At 33.6% G+C, this 10,106-nt stretch overlaps 1 long non-coding RNA gene across 1 annotated transcript; it reads right to left on the bottom strand.

The window, feature by feature from the left end:
* Positions 1-5,222: 5,222 nt before the first annotated feature.
* On the bottom strand, positions 5,223-7,556 carry LOC143078304 (uncharacterized). The gene is made up of 3 exons (XR_012979162.1): positions 6,895-7,556; positions 6,074-6,142; positions 5,223-5,313 (listed from the first exon to the last, which is right to left on the bottom strand). It is a non-coding gene; the product is annotated as an uncharacterized LOC143078304 (long non-coding RNA).
* Positions 7,557-10,106: the final 2,550 nt, after the last annotated feature.

Raw genomic sequence — 10,106 nt, forward strand, 5'->3', positions numbered from 1 at the left:
TTTCCATAAAAGTAATATTTGGATTTATAACTTTAATATATACTAGAACACACCCTCGAAATCGCGGGCATATACAGCTTGTAAACTTTTAAAGGATGATTTTTTGTAAAAGATATGACTGGAGAATTTCATATAAAGTATCAAAAGCCATCTCTCTTTTTTCCAAAGTCCGTTATGTGTTTCCTTTCTGTTAAATTCAATTAATTTTCGTGTTTCTGGCCTTATACCACAATTTTTCTTCCCCTTTGCTACAATGCATTTTTTGGTAAAAATCAAATTAAATTAAAAACTTGCACCGCTTCAAACATGAAATAAATGAAACTGCTTATAGACCATTATTATTCTAATAAAATGTGCTTCTAGGACAATCCATCAGTGCTTTTCCTTTTGAAAGCCCTATTAACATGTCAATGGTATGATTTGAATCTCGAATAAATTACTAAGGCTCATTTGAAGGGTGGTCTGAGGGGCCCTGATTCCGAAATCTCGGGCTTAGAAACATGAAATCCCGAGGCGCGTATTTTAACGAAATTCATATCCCGACATCCCGGAATTAAAAAAGAAATATTCCCGCATCCCGTAAAGATCAATCCAGAAATTCCGAGCTTAACAACACCCGATCCTGATTTTCAGAATAAGTTCTGCCTCCCTCTATCTCAGCGGTCTCTATCTCTACCCTACTTTCAATTTGGCCAAATGACTTCTTTCACATAAATTGTTATGCCCCATTTATGGGAATTATGTTTTCTAGTCTGTTAGTCCGTTCGTTCGTTCGTTCGTCCTTCTGTCCGGCGTCAGGTTAAAGTTTTCACTTTCAAAAATAAATTTTTATGTCCCATTTATGGGAATTATGTTTTCTAGTCTGTTCGTGCGTCCGTCCGTCTGTCCCGCTTCATGTTAAAGTTTTTGTCGAGGTAGTTTTTGATGACGTTGAAGTCCAACCAACTCGAAACTAAATATGTTCCCTATGATATGATCTTTCTAATTTTAATGCCAAATTAGAGATTTTACCCAATTTCACGGTCCACTAAACATAGTAAATGATAGTGCCGATGTGGCATTCGTATACTATGGACACATTCTTGTTTCCACATGTTTTATTCATTTCAATATATATGCAACTGGTATGACCCCTTAGATAGTAAATATTTCAGAAAAAAGTAGACAGAATACAGAGAATCTCTATATTATAGTAGTATAATCGTAGTTTACAGATGGATAAACGCGAAAACATAATTGTCTCTAAGGAGGTATAATAGTTGCTATTCTTGCGATCTAAAAACCATGATATGGAGAACGATCTGAGTGGCTTATTTATTTTTCATTTTTTGTAATCTATCATACGATTGGTTGTTCGTGTGCATGTTTAAAACCGGGAGTCTTATCTATGACTTAAAGTCAGTCTGATAACGGAAACAATATCCGGACATCTATTTTGTCGTTTTTCTCCCAAATAAATCAATCTGAATAATCATAAGAAAAGATGACAAATGCGACTATGCATGTTACCTAAAGAACACAGAGGCCTGATGATTAATTTATTGTGGAAGGAAGAGAAGCGACACACAAAATGAGGTCTTCTCGTGTAATAGTATAGATTTAATATGTCAATTTCATATATACCTAAAATTATGCAATATCATAATTTATAAGGACTAAATTTGAAGATATATGATTTTTAGATGAATAAACATATCAAATTCATTCATTTATATCAGCTGAAACACGCTAAGGATACAAAATAAAATATATTTTACTTTATATCAAGGTTTTATTACTTCAAAACCAACCTGAAATTTTCAATTGACCAGTATTTGTCAGTATTGACCACTTGAAGAGTATTGTCCGGGGCGGTAAATACAGCCCAACCTTGTTGACAGTTATAATTAAGTCTGCAGTAGTGAGAACATGAGAGTAATCATAAGGTTCACAGTAAGCAGAAAATAAGATTCCCCATAAGATCTACAGTGCTTACGGCATGAGTCATTATTAGGTATACAGAACTAAGAAGATCAGACAACGCCATGGCAAAAAAAATATAGAAAAACACCAATAGACAAACAGCATTGCACAAAACACAACATAGAGCAATACGAACACAATAAAAAAACCGGGGTGACCTAAGGTACTCCGGAAGGGTAAATAGATCCTGCTCCACGTGTGGCAATCGTCGTGTTGCTCATGTTATTACAAAAACGGTTATCATTCTCATTCGGTAGGTCGCATTCGTGAAAAATGAACGGGATTGTAGCTACGACATTATGAACATATTCGTTATCATCTGTGAAACCAATATTCCATAAAGGTCAACCAACTCGTGATGGCGGCCGTGAAATTAACGAAGGGATGTTTCAACATATACTTTTGGAATTCTTGGTTTGATAGTTTCCTTGTGAGCAGTTACCCTCTATCAAGAAAATCATGACAGGAAATACCAGTCATGGAATATCGTATCAACTGGGAGATAAATACCCCGTATTCAAGTACTGCTGGAATGATGCTACATAGAAATGGAAAGTTTACAATTGGTAAGCTAAAATCATCTCTTTTGTCGTAAAGGTGTCAGTGGCGGATCCAACGGGAGGGTTCCGGGGGTTGGAACCCCCCTTTTTTTAGACGATCAATGCATTTGAATGGGGACATATAGTTGGGACCCCCCTTTTTTTCTGGGTTGGGAACCCCTTTTTTAAAATGGCTAGATCCGCCCCTGGGTGTGTTCGTTTGTTTTCAACTGACCCTTATTGTTAATTTCTAGATATAAGTCAAGATATGAGACAAACTTAACTGTATCCTTTATCTCAAGTTCGATGGATATATTCGTTCACCATATAGTTAACAAATGTTGAATTATTCAGTGATAGAACATCATCTATATAGCGGTAAGTAGAGTAAACAGAATACTGCAAACTTCTTTTCTTTCTTTCTGAGAAGTTCCTGTACGAATTCATCCTCATATAAATAAAGGAACAATTCGACAAGAAGAGGGGCACAGTTTGTTCCCATGGGAATGCCCATTGTTGAAAAACATGTCCTCCAAACGCAACAAATATGTTATCAATTAAGAAATCAAGTTTCAGAATATGTTTTGTAAGAATCAGAGTGACAGAATACTTGTATCGACGTTCGCCGTTCTTTTTATGAAACAAATTAAAGCAGAACCAACTCTTTCAATTTGTCTTTTAGTTTGGAATGGGGGTTACTTGTGTAAAGTGTAGAAAAATCAAATGTTGTTATAATATTGCAAAATCGAAAAGACTTAGATTGTGTGTACTCGAAGGGTCTTTCGATATTTTTTGTCGAGCATGCGCCTTCTGATATTGATGCTCCGGCGGCTATGGCGGCTGCGGCATTAGCTAACTCTTAAAAGCTGTAAGATTTAGAAGGTGGAAGACCTGCATGCTTCATACTTTGTACATAGATGCCTTATTAGTTTTCGTTTGTCACAAGGCTATTAATCCCATTTCCATGGTTCAGTGACACTTGAAAAGTTAAGATTTGTTATTATGTTAATTTCTCTCTTATTATAAGTAATAAGATAACTATATTTGGTATGTGCGTACCTTCCAAGGTCCTCATGCCCGTCAGACAGTTTTCAGTTGACCTCTATCTCATTTTATGGATCCGTGAACAAGGTTAAGTTTTGTTGGTCAAGGCCATATCTCAGATACATGTACTACAGTAAAACCTGTATAAACCGGCCGGCTACGGGACCATGAAAAAGGGCCGGTTTGGACAGTGAGCCGGTTTAATCAGGTTTCTGTCTTGACCGGAAGTTAATGACTTGTGACGTCCGACATTTTGCATGAAAAAATTCTCTCTGATTGTAAATTATATCTGGTAAATTAAAATACTTTCACCATGTTCACTTCGTTTTTCATTGTTTGCATTTGCATCATAATGCTCGCGTTGTTTGGATATTAAGACGAGAGTTTCGATTTACTCCCATGATCAATAATTTGAAATGTTGGAATGGCCGATTAAAAAGCCAGAATATTATCAAACGTAATGTCATCACTTTCGAAACGTTGTCGTACAGTGTACAATATTGTTGTCATCCGGGTGTTTTTCATTAACAAGGTCATTTGTTTAGGGGTTCACAACAAGGAACCAAGGATTTCGAAATTACGATGTGAACTTTTTACTTCACGATTTTAATTTGTTTATCCAAGTTAAAACGTAAGTTCAATCCGAGATATATATTCGGTGTGTCTTTTCGTTTAATTGACACGTTTATAATGTTTTAATAAATAATACAGCTCACTACTGTACGATTGTAGGTTCACAGTTTGACACCTGACTAATTGATTATCATGAAAAGTTATATTGTATCAACAAATATGTTTTGATTGCATATCGATCATTGAAATTAATTAGACAAACCGGTTTTGACAGGTAAATAATTAATGTAATTAAGAGTATTGGGAATTCATAATATGACCGGAATTCGGAATACACAGGGTCCGGTTTACAAAGGGTATTTTAACAAAGACTTTGAATGGAAAAATATGGGACTTTCATTTTCGGCCGGAATGGACAGGAAACCGGTTTATCCAGGGTCCGGTTTAATCAGGTTTGACTATATAAGCAATATGTCTAGCATATTGGTGTATGGAGGGATTGTAAGGTGTACATGACAACTGGCAGGTGTCATCTGACCTTGACCTCATTTTCATGGTTCTGTGGTTCTGGGGATTGTAAGCCTAACATGTATCCCTGGCCTGGTTCATATGACCTTGATCTTAGTTTTATGATTTAATGATCAATGTTAAGTTTTCTTGGCTAAGTCTGTTTCTTAGAAACTATAAGCAATAGGTCGGCACTATTAAGTGTATTGCATGATTGTAAGGTGTACATGTATTCCTCGTTTGGTTTATATGAACTAGGTCTCATTTTCTATGATCATGTTAAGTTTGTGTGATAGTTGAAGTAAAGCTTTATATTTACGACTATCAACATAATATGAATGTTTTGTAAAGAAGGCGAGACATTTCAGCGTGTGCACTCTTGTTTAGTATCCACATCTAATTCACGTCACTTCTAGAATATTTAATGTCACAATCACTTTGAAGCCCGGCTTTGATTGATGATACAATTAATGTTAATAACTTAGGAGGAGGTTTCTTGGAGCTCTTGGAAGACCAAGTATAACATATGCGAGTCATTTTTGTGTGAACAAGAGTATGAGGGTCATTCCAAAGTGTAAAGTATTCAGAACGTGACAGTTGAAATCCATAGTTCTGATTTTCCCAAATATTTTTAGATGATCTTCATCGGTATGACATTCTGAATAAATCTGTGTATTTTTGTCCATTTCTGAAAAAAAATAAAGTCGTTTCAGCACTATATGGCAATGACACTTTTATCGCTATATTTATTTATTTTTAATACAATGTGTATGTATAATTAATTTCTTCCAGTATACCTTCACTATTCAAAACAAGGACAAAACTTCTGATGATAACCTTAAATTACAATACACAGACCCTGTTAAAGCATTCCATAACATTTTCTTGTGTCTAAAAGTGCATTTTGACAGAGAAATTATGCAAGAATGTAGATTTTATCAAAAAAAAAAAACACCAAAATAATTATTCTTACTAGTGGACATCTGGTATCTAATACTGTGGAAACCACTCGAAACTACTGAGAAATTCATTCTTATGTAATTAGAATGCAATGAAGTGCAAATTTTCAAAACTTGTCCTTTCACATAATTCTATTTGAGAAAAAAAGGCTTTTACATGTATTTCAGTGAAAACTTTTATCAGTGAGAAATCCACATGAGGTATTAAAGGAAACATTGTGACATCACATGTATTATGGTGTCATTAAATAACGACAGATCAAAATAGTGCTAAATATAGTTTGCAGTGTTACATGTGAAACAGTTGCCGCAAGATTTAACTTGAAATATCGAGTCGAAAAGATCAGTAACCAAGCCTTTTCATTTAATATCAAGACCATAGCAACAGTTTTCATATTAGCATATTTCTAACATACCGACTGTAATTTCAATTGCACAAATACCATAAATAAATAATTTAGAGCTTGCCTAATAAAACAAAATGCTTACCAGTTATTCAGGACTTTTTAAAACCTTTAGTTTGCCATCTCATGTAAAAAAGTAATGATATGTCTGGAACTGAAATAAGACAAAAAATTTACCCAGGCTGTGTTATCATTTAATTTAAATACATAAGTATTATTGACTGAGATTATTGAGAGAGAAAAATCTAACTTTTGAAAGTATTATCGCTAAGAAAGAAAAAAGCTTCTCCCTTGTTGCTTAGCCACCTTCATTTAAACCGTTTATATTAGAAGCAATGAGCAGTAGATAACTAGCTTAATAGTTGAATAGCGATATTGTTTTCAAGAAGGTTTGACCCTCCCCCTTTTCACTGAGAAATGTCAATATCTAGTGTTTTGCTCGTGTGTATTAAAAATAGTAATTCATGATTTTCTTAATACATGTACATGTTTGTTTTCTGTTTATTTGCATATGATATCTACTGACCAGGGTCAAATCATTGGATAAAAGCACATGTGATGATGTATCTCACTTTACTCGTGTGAAGTGTGTTATCTCCCTTGATTGTCAGTTATTCCTGTAGACCAGAGTGATAATTACATAACCAAGACTATATTGTGTCATGTTTACTTACAATTTAATAATATTACATGTAAGTTATTTCTTGCTTTTCTCAATTAAATAAATAATTCCTTTCGGATCTCTCGGGGGTAAACAAAGTTATGATTGTGCCTAAAAAAAGTGTTCAGCCCCGTGCCAGTAATGCATTTTAAAAGCGAAAATTTCATTGCCTTTTGGCTGATCTTTATCAATAATATTTATCTTAAACTGTTTATGATAACTAGGTATAAATAAAAAAATACTACCATCATTTTCACAATTTTCTGTGGTGTACAAGGTGAAATCATCTTAAGATATCTCTGGATTTTTTGTTAGAAGATGGGGCAATATGCGCAATTGTTTCTACATAGGCGGTAATGGTAACGTTTTCTTCTGTTGCTCAGCCCATATCATAAACTTGTATATGTATGATGGCTTGTTTCGAAGCTGAGACATTTTTACATATGTGGTTAAATTTTCGGGGTACGAAGTGTGATTCATTTTTCCGTAAATTAGCAAAACCCGAGTATCCTTTTGCAATGTGGCTCCTCATGGTAAAAAATCCCATTTTTGACACAATAAGTTCTTTAAAAATTTAATACTTTGAACACATTTAATGGCTCCATAGTTTTTACACATTTATTCTGTGTTCCCTTACTTTCTAAATTAACACAAATGGTTCAGCCCAGTCATTTGTTTATCATAGAAATGTGTCAAATATCACTACACAGAGATTTTTTGTTTACACGTGACTTTTGAGTTCCTCATTTCAAGGCGCATTAGGGATATTGTCCCATATTGAAATCCATAGTTCTGATTTTCCCAAATATTTTTAGATGATCTTCATCGGTATGACATTCTGAATAAATCTGTGTATTTTTGTCCATTTCTGAAAAAAAATAAAGTCGTTTCAGCACTATATGGCAATGACACTTTTATCGCTATATTTATTTATTTTTAATACAATGTGTATGTATAATTAATTTCTTCCAGTATACCTTCACTATTCAAAACAAGGACAAAACTTCTGATGATAACCTTAAATTACAATACACAGACCATGTTAAAGCATTCCATAACATTTTCTTGTGTCTAAAAGTGCATTTTGACAGAGAAATTATGCAAAAATGTAGATTTTATAAAAAAAAAAAAACCACCAAAATAATTATTCTTACTAGTGGACATCTGGTATCTAATACTGTGGAAACCACTCGAAACTACGGAGAAATTCATTCTTATGTAATTAGAATGCAATGAAGTGCAAATTTTCAAAACTTGTCCTTTCACATAATTTTATTTGAGAAAAAAAGGCTTTTACATGTATTTCAGTGAAAACTTTTATCAGTGAGAAATCCACAGGAGGTATTAAAGGAAACATTGTGACATCACATGTATTATGGTGTCATTAAATAACGACAGATCAAAATAGTGCTAAATATAGTTTGCAGTGTTACATGGGAAACAGTTGCCGCAAGATTTAACTTGAAATATCGAGTCGAAAAGATCATGAGAGTTATTGTTACGTTAGGCAGATCATGAGAATCATCAAAAGGACCACAGTACTGACGACAAGAACTAGCATTAGCACTACATTAAAGAGAACATGACAGTCCTTATTCGGTCTATAGTAAAGAGAACTTGATTGTAAAGAATTGCACTAATATTAACGTACCTTTTTGTGGTACGGTTGCTATCTTTGTGACGTCGCGTTATTGTGATATTTTTATGTTTATTGAATAGAAACTTATAGCGGCTGACGTAGCTTTATCTGTAACGCCTTAGATAAGCTTACGATAAAAATGCACAAGACAACGTTATAATCTACAATGACAGTCCGTATTAGTTTTACAGTACTAAGAACAGCAGTCATTTTTAGACTAACAGTAGGGGGAACATGAAAGCAAATTAAACAAACAAGTAATCTAAACAAAAGCTATAAGACAAATGATAAATAATACCACATGATAATATAAAACAATTGTTCTTTTGTATATTGATATAGGAAGTATGAGTGCCAACGGGAAAATCAACGGTCTAATCTATATAAAAAACTAGAAACGAGTAACACGTATAAATTACATAAACAAACGACAACTACTGTACATCAGATTCCTGAATTAGGACAGGTGCAAACATTTACAGCGGGATTAAACGTTTTAATGGTACCACACCTTCTCCTTTTTTCTAAAACAATAGTATAACATCACAACATAGAAAAACTAATGTCTTGATATATATCATATTTTTCATTTTTAAGGCACTTTTCTTTTATTGAAAGGAAGTTCTCATGGTGTTTGTTTGCTGTATGACTGATTATTACATATGCATAATCAGACTTCTCCTGACAGTAGTAGCATTTATACATTTTCGCTTTCCATTTCTTAAACAATAAAATAATACAAGATACAAGACATACACTAGTAGTTATTGAAATATTTCAGATGTATACTCTTTTAAAACAAACATATATCACACCTCACACAATATATGTATGTACGTCTAAATCCGAATTGTCTATGCTTACATTAGATTGGACATCACGAATATATACTGTACATGCAATTTATAAGATGTGAGAAAAAGAATGAACGATACTTGTTTATAAATTGCAAGTATTAATACACCATGGGCCTAGTACACCAACACATAACGTTTTTAGCTATAAGAAATGTGCATAATCACTCGATAAAACAAGGATGCACTCGAAAAAGCCCGGACTGCTCTCGAAAAAGTCCGGACATAAAGAAATGAATTTAGTCTCAAAATGTCGTTTTCAATGCAATAACAATAATTTTTGTAAAGTGTCTCTATATCTAAGGATATATGGATTCCATGTATGCATTTCCGTCGACATTTACATTGGTATGCGTATGAAAATGGCAATATTCTGCATTTTAGAATAAAAGCATTGTAAGGCTAAATTTAACTTTTTTAACGAAAAACAATATCAGAATGATAATATCTTTTTATCTCAAATATTAACATACCTTGTATAACCTTGTATATTAGACTCAAGCTTCTATATCAGGTCTTGTCAGAACGGAAGTCTGTTTGTTTACATTTTTGATCATATTCACTCGAAAAAAAGTGGTCACACTCGAAAAAGCCCGATCAAATCACTCGAAAAACAACGACCCTGGCCGGACACTATAACTACCGTGCTGATGTTATAGCTAGCTAAACCTAGCAATTGTATGACAGTCGCATCAACTTCCATTATATTGACAACGATATGTAAACAAAACAAACAGACATAATAGGTAAAGACCCTCTAAGTTGATTTTTGCTTTGCAAGTATCTTTAATGTTCAATCTGTTGTAAACAGCTGTTATTTCTTAAAACTGATTAGTCAGCTTGCGTAATGGATACATTTAGTTTTAGTCATATTACTATTGTATTTCAGCGCTTTGAGTGTCTCGGAGAAAAGTCAGGTAATATAATCATATATTCCTTTGAACATTGTTTTGTTTTTGAAATT

This window comes from Mytilus galloprovincialis, chromosome 6, assembly GCF_965363235.1.
Source record: "Mytilus galloprovincialis chromosome 6, xbMytGall1.hap1.1, whole genome shotgun sequence".
Lineage (NCBI taxonomy): Eukaryota > Metazoa > Mollusca > Bivalvia > Mytilida > Mytilidae > Mytilus > Mytilus galloprovincialis.